Below are 18902 nucleotides of genomic sequence, written 5' to 3' on the forward strand. Positions count from 1 at the left end.
ACAAACCTAACCCAAAACTAGTAGAAAATAAATAATTAAATTTAGAGAAGAAATAAAAAATATTGAAGCCAAAATAACAATACAAAGATCAGCAAAATGAAGAGCTATTCTTTTTGAAAAAAATAAACAAAATTGAAACATGATTGGCCCAACTAACAAAAATAAAGGAGAGAGAAATTACAAATCAATAAAATTAAAAATGAAAAAGTGAATGTAACAACAGACACCACAGAAATAAAATGAATCATCAAAAATTACTACAAGAAGCTGTATGCCAACAAGCTGGGAAACCTGGAAGAAATGGACAGATTCCTGGACACATGCATCCTACCTAAATTGAGCTATAAATACATAGAAAACCTAAACAGATCCATTTCCAAGGCTGAAATTGAATCAGTAATAAAGACCTTCGCAACAAAGAAAAGCCCAGGACCAGATAGATTCATTGCTGAATTCTGTCAGATATTTAAAGAACCAACTCCAATTCTTCTCAAGTTATTCAAAACAATTGAGAGGGACGGAATCCTCCCAAATTCTTTCTATGACGACTCATCACCTTAATTCTTAAACCCAAAGAAGATGTAACAAAAGAGAACTACAGACCAATTTCCCTGATGAACATAGATACACAAATCCTCAACAAAATTTTAGTCAACAAAACTAACAACACATCTGAAAGATATTTCACCCAGACCAAGTGGGATTTATCCCTGTTGTGCAAGGATGATTCAATATTCACAAATCAAACAATGTGGTACATCAAATTAACAAACTGAAGAACAAAAACCACATGATTATCTCAAAAGACCAAGAGAAAGCATTTGATTAAATACATCACCCTTTCATCATGAAAACTCAAAGCCAATTGGTTATAGAGGGAACATTCCTCAACATAATCAAGGCAATTTATGATAAACCCACATCCAGTGTCCTATTGAATGGAAAAAAAAAGTTAGAAGAATTCCCACAGGCCAACAATGTGGCTCACTAGGCTAATCCTCCACCTGCAGCACCAGTAACCTGGCTTCTAGTCCAGGTTGGGGTGCCAGATTCTGTCCCAGTTGCTCCTCTTCCAGTCCAGATCTCTGCTGTGGCCTGGGAAGGCAGTGGAGGATGGCCCAAGTGCTTGGGCCCTGAACCCACATGGGAAACCAGGAGAAAGCACCTGGCTCCTGGCTTCAGACTGATACAACTTGCCGGCCGTGGCGGCCACTTGGGTGGTGAACCAACGGAAAAAGGAAGACCTTTCTCTCTGTCTCTCTCACTGTCTAACTCTGCCTGTCCAAAAAGAAAAAAAAAAGAAAAATTCCCACTGAGATCTGGTACCAGACAAGGACGTCCACTCTCACCACTGCTATTCAATATATAGTCCTTGATGTTTTAGCCAGAGCCATTAGGCAATAAAAAAAAAAGAAACTAAAGCAATTCAAATTGGGAAACAGGAAGTCAAGCTATCCCTATTTGCAGATGACATGATTCTATATGTAGGGGATCCAAAAGACTCCACCAAAAGACTATTGAAACTCATAGTAGAGTTTGGTAAATTAGCAGGATATAATATCAACACACAAAAATCAACAGCCTTTGTATACACAGACAATGTCACGGCTGAGAAAGAACTTCTAAGATCAATACCATTCAGAATAGCTACAAAAAAAAAAAAAATACCTTGGAATAAACTTAACCAAGGATGTCAAAGATCTCTGCAATGAGAATAACAAAACATTAAAGAAAGAAATAGAAGGTACAAAAAAAGGAAAAAAATCTTCAATGTTCATGGATTAGAACCAACAACAAGTACTGCAATGATGTGGGGGAGAGGTACCCTAATCCACTTTTGCTTGGAATGTAAGCTATTCAAACCACTATGGAAGACCGTATGAAGATATTGCAGAAATCTGAATATAGACCTACCATATGACCCAGCCATCCAACCCCTGGGAATTTACCAAAGGGAAATGAAATCAGCAAATAAAAGCATTATCTGTACCCTCCCCATGTATATTATAGTTCAATTCACAGTAGCTAAGATATGGAATCAACCTAAATGCTCATCAACTGAAGATTAGATAGAGAAATTATGGGATATGTACTCTATGGAATACTACATAGCAGTAAAAAAAATAAAATCTGGTCACTTGCAACAAAATGGATGAATCTGGAAAACATCATACTTAGTGAAATAAGCCAGTCCCAAAAAGACAAATACCATATGTTCTCCCTGATATATGACAACTAATGGAGCACCTAAAAGGAAACCTGTAGAAGTGAAATTGACACTTTGATAAGCAATGAATTGAACAGCCCTTGTCTTGACTGTTGAGAAATAATTTTTTTTCTTTTCATACTATTTGTTGAACTCCTTACTTAACATAGAGTTGATCATATGTGTATAAAATCAACTGAAAATAGATCTCAGTAAAAAATAAGGGTGGGAATAAGAAAGGGAAGAGGAAGTTTATAACTGTAAAAGTGTATAGTTCTGCATACCTTCCTATGAACCTACTTCTAAGAATACAGTTTAAAAATTTGCCATGGGATCCTAAATCCCATTCAGCTGGGTAGCAAAACTTTCATCTTAAGTGGTAAAGTGATTATATTAAGTATTAAAGTGAACATATAGATAGGAATAAGTGTTGAAGAGATCATATAAATAAGATCAAGGTAATAATAATAGATAGAATTAAAAAGGAGTGAATAGTGCAACGTGGGAAGCAGTCCACACAGCAGGCTCATACAATGACAATTGCTTTAAATAGCACTCTGAACTCAGAATCAGTCTTCAAGGCATTCTGTTCTGGATGAAAAGCCCATGAGAGCATTTCGGGCATGGAAAACCAAGACACTGTGGAAAAAAGTGTCCTTCATGAAATATCTCTGTGAGTGAGACCCCAGCATAAAGAAGTGGCCATCAAAGCATGATGTACTTTTCTCTGAAGGGAGGAGAGAACTTGTACTTTGCTTATGACCTTGTCTAAATACTGGTGGGGATTGTGGATTCAAAAGGCTTCCATAGCCTTGGCAGCTCATGTCAAGAGCCTCCAGTAATCACTGACATCATACATGAGAGTGTTAATTATTAAATTAACAACAGGAGTCACTGTGCACTAACTTCCCATGCAGGACCTCTGTCTCAATAAATTGTATTATAAGAATTAACTGCAATATTTGTTCTCAGTTTGTGGGTGTGTGTGTGAAAATTCTTGAAATCTTTATTTAGAATAGAGTTGGTTTTCTGTGAATAAAGTTAATTGAAAATGAATCTTAATTGTAAATGGGAATAGGAATGGGATTGGGAATGGGAATGGGAGAGGGAGGAGGAGGTGGGGTGCAAGGAAGTGTGGGAGGGCAGGTATGGTGGGAAGAATCACTATATTCCTAAAGTTCTACTTATGAAATTTGTACTCCTTAAATAAAAGGTTTCTTTGGGGAAAAAAGTAAAGCATTTGAGATTTTGAAATCTGACTTCAGAGTTTAGGTCACCAACAAATGTTTTAATCTTACAGGATGAGTTACACTTCAGCTTCTCCTACTCCCACAATTGCAAAGAAGATCTGACTTTTGCTCTGGATTTACTGGATTACAGATAGTCTATACAGATAAAATCACTCTTTATTCTATTTTTAAAGATTTTATTTTTTTATTTGGGAGGTAGAGTTCTAAACAGTGTGAGAGAGAGACAGAGAGAAAGGTCTTTCATCCACTGGTTCACTCCCCAAATGGCCACAACAGCCAGAGCTGAGCCAATTAGATTAAGCAGTAGCTAAATGTTGTTTAATGAAGTTAGCTAAATTTGATGGGAGGTGGAAAAAGTGACCACCCAACGATATGGGGAATCCAGGAATGCCCCTTGTTACTGGCTGGACTGTTACTCTAAGAATTCATGGTGAAGTCCTAACCCCCCAGTAACTCAAAATGTTCCTGTAGATGGAGAGACAAATGTCTTTGAAAGATGAAGTTGTATAGGTGGACCCAAATCCAGTATCACTAATGCTTTTACAAGAAGTAGAGATCTGGGTTCATTCCATATCTTAGCTATTGTGAATTGAGCTGCAATAAACATGGGGGTACAAATAACAGTGTCACGTGCTGATTTCATTTCCTTTGGTTAAATTCACAGGAGTGGGAAGGTTGAGTCATATGGTAGATCTGTATTCAGATCTCTGAGATATTTTCATCATGTCTGACACAGTGGCTGTTCCAGTTGATGTTCATCAACTAAAGACTGGATAAAGAAATTATGGTATATGTATACCAGGGTATACTACCTAGTGGTAAAAAAAAATGAAATCATGTCATTTGCAACAAAATGGATGAAAATTGAAAGCAGTATGCTTAGTGAAATAAACCAGTCCCACAAAGACAAATACCATGTGTTCTCTCTGATCGGTGGTGACTAACAGAGTACCTAAAGAGTAATCTACAGAAGTGATACTGACACTTCACTATGTGATGATTTTGAACAGACCTTGTCTTGATAGTTGATGAACAGTTTTTTTCCCCATACTATTTGTTGAACTCTTTAGTGTAGTGTTAATCTTCTGTATATAAAGTTAATTGAAAAAAATCTTTGTTAAAAATAAAAATGGGAAGAGAAGAAGGGAAAGGAAGAAGGGTGGGAGTGCAGGTAGGAAGGAGGGTGGGGGGAAGAATCACTATGCTCTTAATGCATATATAAAATGCAGGAAGTTTCTATGCATTAAATAAAAGATTTCTAGGCTAAATAAGTAAATGATAAAAAATAAAATAGACTATAAAAAGTGGAAATCAGGGCACAACCACAACAGAGGAAATACTGTGTGAGCCAGGTAGAAGATAGCTATCTGTCCACAATCTAGACCTCAAAAGAAACCAATTCTGCTGACAGTTTCATCCTAGATTGACAAGTTCCCAGATTGTGAAAAAAATCAATTTTTGTTGCTTAAGTTCCCCAGCCTGTAGCACATTTTAGGGCAACCTTACTAACAACAGTGCTCTTATGACATGTAAGAAAAAGAGTGCACATACAGGTTGTTAGGGAAAATTTATCCCTAAAGAGCTAGAGTTTATATATTAGAGTAGACTTTGTTATCTTGATTATAATGTGGTTTTACATGGATAAACAAAATTGAGCAAATTGTACCATTCAAATATGTGTAGTTTAGTGTAAATGTATTTATTTATGTTCAACACTTCCATTTTTAACTTTTTCGGATTAGGTCCTATGTAGGGTACATTTCATATATTCTTTATATTATTTATTTGTGGTTCCATTATTCTTTTCCTTATTATAATTGAGTTATTAAGCATCTTGATAATTTTTTACTATTTATATTTTAGTACTAGCTGTTTTCATTTATGAATAAAACATAATACATATGAATATCAAATTCAAGAACCAATATGAAATCCCATAATAAGACATTTAGCAGAATTTTACACTATCGTCTTCCTGCACCCATCATCATTAAATTTAGTAAATTTTGTTGCTGATTGCTGAATATAATATTTACAATAAAATCTTAATATTGTATTATTAATTTATCATACTTAAGATCACTATTTGATAGGCCAGCGCTGTGGCCTAGCAGGTTAACGCCCTTGTCTGAAGCACTGACATCCCATACGGGCCCCAGTTCGAGTCTCGGCTGCTCCACTTCCCATACAACTCTCTGCTGTGGCCTGGAGAAGCAGTAAAAGTTGGCCCAAGCCCTTGGGCCCCTGCACCCGTGTGGGAGACCTGGGGAGACCTGGAGGAAGCTCCTGGCTCCTAACTTCGGATCTGCGCAGCTCCAGCCATTGCAACCAATTGGGGAGTGGACCATCACATGGAGGACTTCTCTCTCTCTGCGTCTCCTCTCTTGTGTAACTCTGACTTTTAAATAAATAAATAAATCTCTAAAAAAATCACTAGTTGAGGGCCAGCATTGTGTTTTAGTGGGTTAAGTTGCCACCTGTGATGTGGTGATCTTTTTATTTAATTTTTTTTATTTTTATTTTTTTGACAGGCAGAGTTAGACAGTGAGAGAGACAGAGAGAGAAAGGTCTTCCTTTTTCCGTTGGTTCACCCCCCAAGTGGCTGCCACGGCTAGCGCGTTGCAGCCGGTGCGCTGCTCCGATCCGAAGCCAGGAGCCAGGTGCTTCCTCCTGGTCTCCCATGCGGGTGCAGGGCCCAAGGACCTGGGCTGTCCTCCACTGCATTCCCGGGCCACAGCAGAGAACTGGACTGGAAGAGAAGCAACAGGGACAGAATCCGGCACACCAACCGGGACTAGAACCCGATATGCCGCTAATGCCTAGTGAGCCGTGGCGCTGGCCGGCCAGCATCCTTTATAGAAATGCAGATTTGAGTCCCAGCTGCTGTGCTTCTGATCCAATTCCCAGCTAATGCTCTGGGAAAGCAGCAGAAGATGGCCCAAATACTTGGGTTTCTCCCCCTCAAATGGGAGTACCATATGGAGTTCCTGTCTCCTGCTTTCCATGATGTGGCCATTTGGGGAGTGAACCAGCATGTGGGAGATTTTTATCTCTATTTCTCCCTTTGTTTCTGCCAATCTGTCTTTCAAATAAATAAAATAAATCTTGGTAGAAAATCCCAGTTTATATTTTTTAGATCTAATAACCAAAGATACTTTTTTCATTGCTTATAAATATTCTAACTCTTTCATGTCAGTCCTTATCTTAATTTTTAATTTGACAGCTAATCTGTTCTGAAAGTTGTCCTATGTTTCTCTGAAAATGTCCTTTTTCCACACAATTTTGAAGAGCACTTCAACATATTCTTAAAATTCTTAAAATTTTAGGACTACTGTTCTATAATCCCATAGTAGTATAAAATCATTTCCCTGTCCTATAGTAAATTATGTATTATTGGTAATGATAATAATAAAGACAAAAGATGTATGAGGCCTTGTGTCTGCAGGTTGTTGACCTAAAATCTTCAGGGGCTGGTGCTGTGGTTCAGTGGGTTAAAGCCCTGGCCTGTGGTGCCAGAATCCTATATGGGCATTTTTCAAGCCCCTGCTGTTCCACTTCCGATCCAGCTCCCTGCTATGGCCTGGGAGAGCAGTGGAAAATGGCCCAAGTCCTTGGGCCCCTGCAGCTGTGTGGGAGACCTGGAGGAACTCCTGGCTTCTGGCTGTGGATCCGCCCAGCTCTGGCCATTGCAGCCATTTGGGGAGTTAACCAGTGAATGGAAGACCTCTTTCTCTTTCTGGCTCTACCTCTCTCTGTAACTCTGTCTTTCAAATAAATAAAATAAATCTTAAAAAAAATCTTTACAGTAAGGCAACCTTCATGAAACTCTATGTGGCAAACACTGTTATCAGAGTTAATATATCTGGTGGTAATTCAGTCTTTATCCCTTTGTAAACAATTTATTTTCTGTTTTGGAAACTTGTTTGAATCTCTCTTCATCCTTAAAGCTAACAATTATGCACATTTTTTCAAAGCTTCCTTACACTCAATAAACTTTTTGCTTTGGAAAACTAAGTATATTTTATCTCAGAAAAATACTCCTTTGATGTATCTTTGATGACTTTTTTTCCTGTTATTAATCCAATCTTGTATGATTTCCTATGGAGAGGTGACATATACTGGTTGTGTTTTCTTCCATGGCCCTTAGATTTTTCTTTCAAAATATAATTTTACATTAAAATCACTGTACGTAAAGAGGCTGACACTGTGACATAGCAGGTTAAGATTCCATCTGCAGCAGCAGCATCTCATATGAGTGCAGGTTCCTGTCCCGGCTGCTCCTCTTCCATTCCAGCTCTCTGCTAATGTGCCCAGGAAAGCAGTGGAAGAGGGCCCAAGTACATGGGCCCTTGTACCCACATGGGAGACCCAGAAGAAGCTACTGGCTCCTGGCTTCAGATCAACCCAGCTCTAGCTGTTGCAGCCATTTGGGGAGTGAATGAGAGGATGAAAGACCTTTCTCTCTGCCTCTCCTCCTCTCTGCAACTCTACCTCTCAAATAAATAAGTCTTTTTTTTAAATATCATTGTATGTAAAAACATTTTCCCACTAAGGTCTCCAGAGTGAAAAATGTGAAAATCTCTTCAGGATTTTTATGTTAGTCACTCAACTTGATGAGTTTAAAATTGTGATCACCTGAATTCTAAATATTCATGTTTGAGAATGAAACAAAAATGAAAAATATGTATTTAATAGTCTTATTATTGTTCATGTAGTGATAGGTGAATAAACTGTTTATTCTCACTAATTCTAACTATTAATTCACTTACATAGCCCTTGAGTTTTTACCAGGTGCTCTACCTTAATAAAAAGGGCATAAAATAGATAGATTTGTGCATTGTTAGCAAGTGTGTTCATTGACCCCTTGTGTATATGTAATTTAACACTTGGGTGGGAGTTGACCTGAAGATCATAACCAGGAAGAAATTATCTTCTTAATGGGCTAGATGGGTAATACATGGACTTGCAGTTCTGTGTTACTAATAAAACAGAAGACCAGGACTGTCCTTATGGTACAACAGGTTATGTCATTACCTGCAGTGCCAGCATCTCATATGAGCATGAATTTGAGTCTCGGCTGTTCCACTTCTGCTCCATCTCGGTGCTAATGCACCTGGCAAAGCAGCAGAAGACGGCACAAGTGCTTGGGCCTGTACCTACCACCCATGTGGGAGACTCACATGGAATTCCAAGCTTGTGGGTTTGACCCGGCCAAACCCCAGCCAATGCAGCTGTTTGGGGAGTGAGTGAAACAGCATATAGAAGATATCTCTGTCAGTCACTGTAATTTTCCTTTCAAATCAGTAAAAAAAATCTTAAGAAAATGGAAGACCACCCTGTTTATCTTTTCCCAGTTGCAGCAAGTAGAAAAAAATCTTCCTCCTCTGAGATACATGGTGAAAGAATTTGCTTGGCCACTGTACATGGTGATCTGCAAAAATGCTGGCAAGGAGGAGAAAGGTCCAGGCTGGACACGAAGCCAAGCACTGGGGAAGGGCAAGGTGTCCTTTTTGTTATTGTAACTACTGCTTTTATCCCTGGGAGGTGGCGGCAGAGTAGATGGCATTGTGTTTTATACAGCTGTTTGTTGCAACACCATGGAGACTGGATTATTCCATCTGCATATGAGGAAGAATGACATTTCTGCAATGCTGCTGAGGCACCTAGAGGAGCTATGGGATGGAGCAGTAGCTACACATATGATCACCATCCCAGAATGTTCCTTATCTCTGGTAACTGGATGCTTTTATTGGTGCTGTTTCGAACAGGAATTCTCTCTCAAACTCACACACACTCTTAAACATATATTAACTTATATTAACACTTAAACTCATATTAACAGTTAAGGGTTATCTATCAAGTGTAGAGGCTTGATCCAATTGTGGTTTCTGCAGGTGGGGTCCGTGGGCACTCACTGGATTGGATCATATTCCTAGGGTGCAGCCCCACTATGGAATCATGATAGCTTTACAAAGACAGACGCAGGGACATGAAGGGAGACTTGGTCCTTGTCATTCTGCTTCCTGGAGTGCCATGTGGTCAAGCCTCCATCATCCTCTGGCCTCTTCACACCCCAGACTAATGAGGTCACTTGATTTTGGACTCTGAACACTCTTCTCAAATAGTTAATGTTTGGCAATTAGAAGCAAACCGATATATTTTGTTGTTGCTGTTGTTTTTCCCAATGGCCTCTTTCACTACGATGATCATTGGATGAAGGGTTTTGTAGGGTATTTGGGGCAGTGTAGGAGAGAGAAAAAAGCTGTGGGAGGAGAAGATATATATACATTTAGTCAGGCCGGCACCATGGCTCTCTTGGTTAATGTTCCACCTGCGGCACCGGCATCCCATATGGGTGCTGGTTCTAGCCCCAGTTGCTCCTCTTCCAGGCCAGCTTTCTGCTGTGGCCTGGGAGGGCAGTGGAGGATGGCCCATGTGCTTGGGCCCCTGCACCCACATGGGAGACTGGGAAGAAGCACCTGGATCCTGGCTTCTAATCGGCGCAGCGATTGTGGTGGCCATTTGGGGAGTGAACCAATGGAAGAAAGACCTTTCTCTCTGTCTCTCTCTCTCACTGTCTATAACTCCACCTGTCCAATAAAAAAAAAATACATTTACTTAATAATTTTCTTCCTTGATTCACATTCTCAATCTTCAGCACCATCAAAAGAGGCAAGCATGGGTTGTTATATCTCAGAATATTCTGAGTGACAATTATTTCCTCAGGCCAGCCATAGACACTTAACTCACATCTGAAAGAATCTTTAGTTGTGCTGAGTTTCCAGATTCTGTGTTTGAACTCTTGGGATTTTGCTTTCAAGACCTGAGGTCATGGGTATTTGTCAGTTCCTCAGTCTCAAGTCCTTGATGTACTAGTGAGACACACAATGCCTACGCAAAAGTTTTGCTGAAGACACAGAGAAAAGTTTTTTAAATGAAACTGCAGGGGAAACATTCAGAGGCAGAAAATAAGCATACAGGGTTGTCGCAGCTGAATAAAGGTGAGCTTCATTCACCACACTGTATGTGCCTTCTTAGTGTGTTAGCCACTGCTAGGCAGTCATCTTGTGATGGAAGAGTATATTAATTTCAAATACATTCGCTGCTGGTTGAAACGAATTGGCTTACATTGAATTGAGTAGATTTTAGATTCTAGCACTAACAAAGTACATTCATAAATATATTTCTGAAAACTGAAACAAATGTACAAATGCAGCCAGGCATTTTCCGTACTATATGAACATACTTTTATATAATCTGGCAGTTCAATGATATCAGTTCCCATTTAACTACTAATCACAAAACGTAGAATTTCTGAAGCTTAAAGCACTTTGATGAGAATGGTACTAAGGGTGTGTTTTAGCCCTTAAAGTGGGATTGTGCATGTTCTAAGCTAATCAGGTTTAATTCTTTCTATACAGAACCACACAGTGCAGGGCATTTGAAGATATCAGTAACCTTGTAGAAAATGAATATCAAATACAGTGACATCATTAGGCTAAAAATGAAGAGTTTTGGTCTGTTCTATTTTGAAAGCAAGAAGCACTGAAGCTGACAGAAACAGCGTGATTTTAAAATGTATGCTAAATACTAATTTGTGTCATGGATATTTTCTCTCTTCTTCCTCCTCCTCCCTTTAATCTTTTCTCACAGTATGTTCAAGCAGAGGAAGATAATAATTAAGCTCATCTGAATTGTCTTTCTCTGTCTTTGGGAATTTATGAAATGAGACAGAAGAATAGGCCTCCAAGAGCTCTTTTTAAAATATGATATGATATTTATGTCTTGTGGATTTTAATCAAACTGACAACACTCCTGTCTCAGAGTAGAGTTTTCAGTTTCCAATATCACACTTAGCTTGTGATCTGTGAGCTGGGCAGAATGGAATGAGGGTAGGTGATACTGCTCAGTTACAGAATTTAACTCAAATTGCTGTTGATGGATACTCTCATACAACGGGAAAGGATCCAGTTTCTAAGAATATTGCCCGACATCCCTTATAGAGAGGTAGGAACTGTAGGAAGTTTTCGTGTCTGCTCTATGCCTAATCATTATAACTTGAATAAGGCTAACCTCCTGAAAGTAAAGTCACTTAATTTTCAATCCATTTCTCTTGAGCTCAATTTGATGGAAACCTGTAGAATCAAGATTCCTGTCTCTATGTGAATTTCTTTTTTTGCACTCCTGATTGGCAAATATAAACCAAGATAATTAAAAGTGCATTTGAAGAGAGGGGCATTAATTAAAAAACTTACCTCTGTAATAGTTCACTACAATTTAAACAGTCACACATATCTAAATGGATAGATTTTTTTTTTTATCTATAACAGCTCAATGCTTATTCATGGAAATTTACTTAATTTGCCTATTGAATTAAGTTTTTTTCCTGACAAACAGAAAATATAATATTGTCATAGAATAGGCTTAGTTTCAAAATTTGAGCAAGAACAACAAAATATGAAGGTGTGTTTCAATCCTCCGAAAACCCTCTTCTTCATCATCGTCTGCTAATTTAAGACAAAAATGTTGCATTTTTTTTCAATTTAACAGATGTAAATGCAATTTCAAGTGTGCTCTGATATCTATATTTTCATTAAATGGAATTCAAAAGAGTTAATATTTGTATTTTTGAAGAAAGAAGATATTCTAGATAAAATTTAAATCTATTTTAATAACTGCCCATCACATTTGATCTTACTAAATGTGAACTTGCAAGAGGCAAAGGTTCTCGTAAGTTTGTTGTGTATTATTCAGGACTGCTGGAGTCTTCCTGCAAACATACATATCCATACGCAAATATCTATACAAGCATAGCTCTACTTTAATAGTATGTATATGTGTAAATTTACATTTATGTACCTTTCTAATATATAATTACCCTCATAGATAGGTATATCCATTAAGTGTGCATTTAAATCTATGGGTACATTTATACATACATACATGTGTATGCATGTAAACCACATTTAGGATTTCTTTATATTTACAATATTTTAAACATACACGTAACTTTTCAAATTGTGTAATTATTTTACAATAAAACTTTGTACATAGTACAATATCTTTGAGACCTACAAAGATATGTTGCGATTTATCCTAATCCTATTACCTGATCTACAAAATTTTAAGAGATGAAAATACAACTGTTAATTCTCTATTAATAAATATTCAGATTATTTTCTTTCTTACTAAAAATATATGTTCAGGAGAATGTTCACTCATCTTATTCATTCACAGGCACATGTATCCTCTAGGAGAAAATCTATATGAACGCATGTGTGAACATACATATGTGTACCTGTATTTGTGTATATTTTACACACAAATATATATGTGTGTGATATACACACAGAGAAAACAACTGACTAGGTCATGTTGGAGGTATACACAGTCTATAGATGTTTTTGAATTATATTCCTCTGTGGCTATAGAATTTATCCACATAATAATAATATATGAGAGACTAAATTCCCCGCATATTCACTAATGTTTTACATTTTTTTCCTTTAAAATAATGTATTTTGATGGGAAAATATTACTGCTATTTTAATTTTCATTTCTGTGATTACTCCCAAGTTTTAGAAAATTTCATTTGGTTCATTGGAGGCAAACTCTTGTAAATTTTCTATTCACATGCATCTCTCAGTAATAGATTTTCTACTTGAATTTGAAGTTGTGATTATTCTTTATATATTCTAAGTACTCATTCTGTCTCTGATTTTTATATCTTATCTGTGTTTCCCCAGCATATATCCACCTTTTTAAAAAAAATAGTCAAATATTTCTTTGGTTTTATTCATATTTTTAATTATATTAAATGTTACATAACTTAAGTAATAAAAATATTTTGCATCCTTAAGATGCTTGTTTCATGTTTATTTTTATATTTTTGGCTGTAATTAATCTGGAATCTGTGTCTACATAAGTATATAGAAGTGACTGTCATATTTTATATTAAAATTGAATAATGTATTAATTTTAATTTTTAAAATTATATTGACCACTTTACAATACTTCTTATATTTGTTATTTTACAATATTTTATAATATATGCTTAGATTCTTATTTCTGTGAATTAATATATTGTCTATTTCTACATAAAATCTTCTGTGCTTTAATTACTGTGATTTAAATAGTTTTATTGATATATGGAATACTTTATACATTAATTTTATTTATTATTTTAATTTTTATTATTTATTTTAATTTTTTGAAAGGCAAAGAGACAGAGAGAAAGAGGAAGACATCTTCCATTTCCTGGTTCCCTCCCCAAATGCCAGAAAAAAATCAAGGCTGGGCAGGTCGGTCCAAGTCTTAAGTCCAGGACTCAGTCTGGGTCTCCCATTTGTGTGGCAGGGACCAAAGCTTCTCCCAGTGTGTGCATTTTCAGGAAGCTGAATGGGAAGCAGAGAAACCTGAACTCAAACATGGCACTCTGATACAGGAGGCAGACATCCCCAGTGGCAACTCAGTCCCCACTCAGAATTCCTGCCCCATATTTTTGTATATTTAAAAAATTGTTATCAATATTTTTCACCTTTACCAGTCTACATAAACTTTAGAATCAATTTTCCACTTTTTAAAAAATGTCTTTATTTAAGAAAGAGACAGAAAGTGATATACAGAGAGAAACAAATGGCTTCCATCCCTTGGTTCACTCCCCAAATTCCCATAATGCGATGGGCTGGGACTGGGCCACAGCTGAAGCCAGGAGCTGGGAAACTCAACTCAGGTCTCTCATGTGGTGACAGGAGTACAATTCCTTGAACTCTCTGCATTAACATGAAGCTGGAGTCAGAAGCTGAAATCAATGATTAAACCAAGGTATTCCATTGTGGAAAGTGGGAATCCAAGTTGGTGTCTTTACTGCTAGGTTGAACACCTGCCCCTAGAATTCATTTCTTAAATTCCATAAAGTGCTACTTCAGCATTTTTGCTGAAATTTCACTAATGTTATGAATTATTCTACCAATAAATTATAAAACAAACCATTTCTAATGTACATTTAGGAACTTAATATGAGTATTGAATTAGGTTACACTGAAAATTCAAGCTTTAGCTTACGGTTTTTTGGCTTTGTTTTTTTTTTTTTTGTTTTTTTTGTTTTTTTTTGTTTTTTTTGACAGGCAGAGTGGACAGTGAGAGAGAAAGACAGAGAGAAAGGTCTGCCTTTTGCCGTTGGTTCACCCTCCAATGGCCGCCGTGGCCGGCGGGCTGCAGCCGGTGCACTGCGCTGATCCGAAGGCAGGAGCCAGGTGCTTCTCCTGGTCTCCCATGGGGTGCAGGGCCCAAGCACTTGGGCCATCCTCCGCTGCCTTCCCTGGCCACAGCAGAGAGCTGGCCTGGAAGAGGGGCAACCGGGACAGAATCCGGCTCCCCGCCCGGGACTAGAACCTGGTGTGCCGGCACAGCTAGGTGGAGGATTAGCCTATTGAGCTGCGGCGCCAGCCTAGCTTACATTTTAAAGATCTACTGATTTATTTGAAAGGCAGAGGGGTAAAGAGAGAGGGAGAGAGAAAACATAGAGAGAGGGAGAGAGAGAAACACCTCCATCCGCTGGTTCACTCCCCAGTGTGGAGCAGCAAGGACTTGGACTGGCACTCCAACATGGATGCCAGGTCACAAGCAGAGCTTTACCCACTGTACAACAACACCAACCAGTAGATTACATTTTAGAGTAAAGTGCTGAAATTATTAGTACTGGGGATTGAGAGTTTTCACTGGCAAATTTAAACCTTCTCTTTTATTGTAGAATGCAGATCTTTAATGCCAAATGAAATTTCATATCACTTTTATATTACTGCACCTTTTAAAAATGAATAAATGCATATCAATTTCTAGAGAAGCATTTAATAATATATGTATCTATATTTTGAGCAGACAACATTTTTTAAAGATTTATTTATTTATTTGAAAGTCAGAGTCACAGAGATTGAGAGAGAGAGAGCGAGAGAGGGAGAGAGAGGCTCTCCATCTGCTGGTTCACTCCCCAGATGGCCGCAACAGCCGGAGCTGCACTGGGACTGCAACTGGCGCCCACATGGGATGTCAGCACTGCAGGTGGCAGCTTTATCTGCTACAGGACAGCGCCAGTCCCAGATGACCTATTTTACAGATCAACTCTAGAGTTTCAATAGTTTTCACTGTACTTTGTTTATTTTATACAAACAAGTAACTAAGAATGATAAATCCAGGAACCATTAAGAAATTGAATTTGATATTGTAAAACCTTTAGCTAAGTTATATTTACTACACGTAGTCTTGACTCTAAAGGTTAGGGAAATGTCATAACACTGGGTATTTATTAAATCATCTCCATAAAAATGGGGTAAGAAAAACATGCGATAACCCTAGTAGAAGTATAAAATTAATTTTGAGGGGAAGCCGACAGAAGAAAAAAAACATAATACAGAAAATATCATAAGATCATTCTTGCCATGATAAACCACAATGTTTTAAAACTCATTTCTCACTGGCATAAGGCAATAAAAAACAACAGTTCAAAATAACAATTTACCATATGTGCTTAATCCAATTTTTCCACATCCAAGTGGCATAAAAATATTGTTCACCAAATGGAATGCAACCCTTAAAACTCTAAGAATAGGGGTATTGGCAACAGTAGACTGTATTTCTATAAGATAGAAAATAGATAGGATCATATTAATGAATAGATTGGAGAAGACATAAGTAGTCTCAAATGTACACAAATTCAAAATAGGAGGTATTCTTAAAGAAACTCCCATTTCATTGATAGATATATAGACAGGTCAGATGGCAGTAAAAAATCGAATTTTTTTTTCTTAAGGAATGAATAACCTGCTTACAGATGAACTGGAAAGGTCCTCATTTACATTTGTTCTTCACACTCAAGCACAACTTTGCACATATATAGACTAACAGTACTCCGTGTATTGGTTGCTCCATTGTGCTGGGCTTAGCTTGGCATGTGAGAGGTATCAGCATTTTCCTATCTCAGCTAACTTGACTGAAGCTTAAGAATTCACAGGCACAATTTATTTGCAAAATGTGTTTCCATAGTTTCCTGATTGATTATAAATGTCTGATCTATGGTATGTGGGTAGAAAAGGAAAACAAACAATAAGTATTTTGTGTTAATCAAGAAATTTCTCATTTTAAGATCTTAACACAAATGAACCACAGAAATTTGGAGCATAAAAGGAGAAACAGAAATATGAACCACTACAACAGAAACTATAAGCACTAGAGAAACTGGTGCTGGGGAACAAAAGAGAACTGACAAAACTATCATTTTAACATCTCTCAGACAATTCAAGGAAGGCAATAACATTAAATAAGAGTAGGCTGCTCTGATAAATGTAGAGATGAAACACACCGATAAATAGAAAGTCCATTATCATTTAAAATGCAATCAATCAATCATTACAACTAAAAATCAAAGTCTAAGCATTGTCATTCAGCCTAGAGGTTCACATTCCTTCTGTAATTCCCACATCCTGTATTGGAGAGCCAGAGTCCAAGTCTTCAGATTGCTCCTGATTCTGACTTAGTGTTGATGCACACCCATGAGGCAGCACGTGGAGGCTTGAGTGGTTGGGTTCCTGTCACTAATGTAGGAAAACTGAATAGTTTCCAGCTCTGGGCTTTAGGCTGGCCCAATTCTAGCTGTTGCAGGCATTTGGGGAAGGGTGTCAATGGAAGGGGGTCTCTCTCTCTCTCTCTCTTTCTCTCTCTCTCTCTCTCTTTCTTTCTCTTTCTCTTTCTCTTTCTCTTTCTCTTTCTCTTTCTCTCCCTGTCAAATACATGAAAACAAAATAAATTTTAAAAATATTAAAAGTCTCTATTTTAATTTAGAAGATTCAAATTTAGAATAAAATAAAATGTAGAAATCAGGTGAGATAATTTAAAAAGTAAAACAATTCAAGATTGATAATATACACTGTGTAGTAGTGGGAGAAAGGGAGAATGGAGAGTATGTAATAAAGAATAAACTCCTATTTTAAATAAAATTTACATTTTTAAAGGCTCAGCAAATAGGAGTATTCAAGCTAAAGGAGGTACTCAGTAATAAGCTAATGACAACATTAAGCTTCCAAAGCCTTCCAGGAAAATAAAAGAAATTTTACTTTCCAAAGAGTAGAAATAGATTGACAGCATTGGGAATATCCATTCTGGAAAGTGAAAAAGGATTCTCAATTTCAAAGGAGAGTAATTTTCAAGATAGATTTCCATATTAAGGTATATTATCATTTTATAATAAACATTATCAATCAATAATAAAACATTCAGTAATAAACAGAGATTTAGAAAAAGTATCTTCCAAACAGTCACTGAGGAAAAGGAATTCAGAATGATCTTTGGCAAATTTAAAGTCTAATCTAGTATAACCAAATAGTGGAAGATTCAAGGAGCACTGGAATGAGGTATTTGCCTGGCATATGTATTAACCATTTGAAGAAAGCAGTTACAAATCCAGGCTAAAACAAAATATAAAAGCGAGCTATGCCATAAAAATTATAAATTTTATAGTATAAAAACAAAGAGATTAAATGTGGTCCATTTGATCAACTTGCGCTTGAACCTGAGGAATAAAATTAGATGAGGATCTTTACAACTAATCTGTATACAGGCCATTCATTAATTTACAAATTGAAAAAGTATTGATCCTTTTAACCTTGACATGAAATTTTCTCCAAATTTAATGACATTAGCCATCACCATATAATAAATACTATTTGGTAACCATAATACTGCAAAGACTGCTCATTGGGTTTCTATTTCTAAAATCCTCAAACATTTGTATTCAGTGATTAAAGACTGTGTCTCTCTGATCAGTTTTGGTCTACAGCAGTGATGTTGACAGAGACAGGAAACAGGGTGTAGCCCTAAGCAGACAGTCAGGGACACAAAACACTTCGCCACTCAGAAGCAAGACAGAGAAACTGAAAACAAAACAGAAATGAGTAGATTACATATTTGCAAACCTTCAACAACTTCTAGCCCAGAAGACTCAAACCTCTGGACAACATCCTCTCAACAGCTGCCTCTTCTGGGACCTTGATTGGTGTTTCTGGGAGCTTTTTTCTTTTGGTTTTGCTTTCTCTTTTCACTTCATTATGTTCCTTCTTCACCCTCCATTGTCTGTGTGACTCATTCTTTGTATTTGCAAGACAAAGAACCCATCTGAGAAAAAGAGTCACAATCCAAAATTTGGTGAAAGGCAAAGCCTGCAATAATATTAGAGAGTTTATATGAAGCATAAAGACAGAGATTAAAAATTTGATTATGAAAATGTATGTGTGGTTCAAGAAGTAACAAAGATAGAAATCATTATTTTAAAGAAAACGGAGAAGTAAAATGGAACAGAGGAGTGATACACTGATACAACACAGATATATACAAACAACCACGATTCAAGTGATTCCTTCTGAGAAGGGCTGACAGTCTAAACAGGTAAGGAGGGC

The 18902-nt window shown here is 37.1% G+C and overlaps 1 long non-coding RNA gene across 1 annotated transcript in view; it reads right to left on the minus strand.

The window, feature by feature from the left end:
* LOC149122766 (uncharacterized) overlaps positions 1–18586 on the minus strand; it is a 30923-nt gene extending 12337 nt beyond the window's left edge. Inside the window, exon 1 of the long non-coding RNA XR_016219393.1 lies at positions 18423–18586. This is a non-coding gene — a long non-coding RNA (uncharacterized LOC149122766). The remainder of the gene's footprint in view (positions 1–18422) is intronic.
* Between the last annotated feature and the right edge of the window lie 316 nt (positions 18587–18902).

This window comes from Oryctolagus cuniculus, chromosome 13 (assembly GCF_051225735.1).
Source record: "Oryctolagus cuniculus isolate XC-2025 breed Fujian yellow rabbit chromosome 13, ASM5122573v1, whole genome shotgun sequence".
Classification (NCBI taxonomy): Eukaryota; Metazoa; Chordata; class Mammalia; order Lagomorpha; family Leporidae; genus Oryctolagus; species Oryctolagus cuniculus.